A 1409-nucleotide genomic window follows, 5' to 3' on the forward strand; every position below is an offset into this window, starting at 1 on the left:
CCAGCAGTCTAATTTTGCACAGACCCAAATACAGGTTAGGAATTACAGAACTCAGAACAGTCAGACAACAATTTTTGCCGTAGATCAAACCACTTTGTGAGCACTGAAAACTTGGAGGTTTCCGGCCTGTCCCTGAGATTGTAGAATAATACAACACTCAATATCACGAGAAAGCAGCAACAGGACCAGCCCAGACCTTCTCTCCAGAAATGTGACTGCCCAGCCCTAACATCAAGTCTAAAATAAGGAAGTAGGCTGGAAGAATGGGAAAACAAAAAACACCCAAGAGAATGAGCTATTATGATGACCAGGAAGCTCAAGACACAGATGCAGAAGAGCATGACTCCAACATGTCTACAAGCAAGGCCTCACAGAAAAACACAGCTTGGGCACAAACTCAACTAGAATTTCTGGAGGAGATGAAGGAAGAGTTTACATATAAGTTATATCAAATTTAAAAGGTTTTGTACATATAAAAATTTAGCCAAGACCAGAAGGAAAGTAGAAAATTGGAGGAAAATTTTATCTATAGTTTCGCAGATAAAGATCTCATATCTCAAATATATAAAGAACTTTGTCAAATTTATGAGCATACGAGTCATTACCCAGTTGATAAATAATCAAAGGATATGAACAGGCAGTTTTTAGATAAAGAAATCAAAACAATTTAATTGTCATATAAAAATTCTCAAAATCATTATTGATTAGAGAAACGCAAATTAAAACAACCTTGAGATATCATTTTATACCTATCAGATTGGCTAAAATAATTGAAAGGGAAAGCAACAATTATGGGAGGGGATGTGGAAAAATTGAGACACTAATTAACTGTTGGTGGAATTGTGAACTCATCCAACCATTTTGTAGAGGAATCTATAATTATGCCCAGAGAGTTATTAAACTGTCTATACCCCTTGACCCAGTAATACCACTACTAGGTCTATTTCTGAAGATGATCAGGGAAAACAGAAAATAACAAATGTGTTCTAACATGTTTATAACAGCTCTCTTTGTGGTGGTAAAGAACTGGAAATTGTGGGGATGCCCATCAAGTGGGGAATGATTAAACAAGTTTTGGTATATGATTGTGATGGAATACTACTGTGCTTTAAGAAATGATAGGCTTGGGGCAGCTAGGTGGCACAGTGGATAAAGCACCGGCCCTGGATTCAGGAGTACCTAAGTTCAAATCTGGCCTCAGACACTTGACACTTACTAGCTGTGTGACCCTGGACAAGTCACTTAACCCCCATAGCCCCACCAAAAAAAAAAAAAAAGAAATGATAGGCTCAGTGATCTTAGAAAAACATGGTTAGATGCACAAAATAATGAAGAGTGAAATGAGCAGAACTAAGAGAACATTGTATATACAGTAACAGAAATATTGTTTTAAGAACAACTTTGAATAA

Source organism: Dromiciops gliroides, chromosome 1, assembly GCF_019393635.1.
Source record: "Dromiciops gliroides isolate mDroGli1 chromosome 1, mDroGli1.pri, whole genome shotgun sequence".
Lineage (NCBI taxonomy): Eukaryota > Metazoa > Chordata > Mammalia > Microbiotheria > Microbiotheriidae > Dromiciops > Dromiciops gliroides.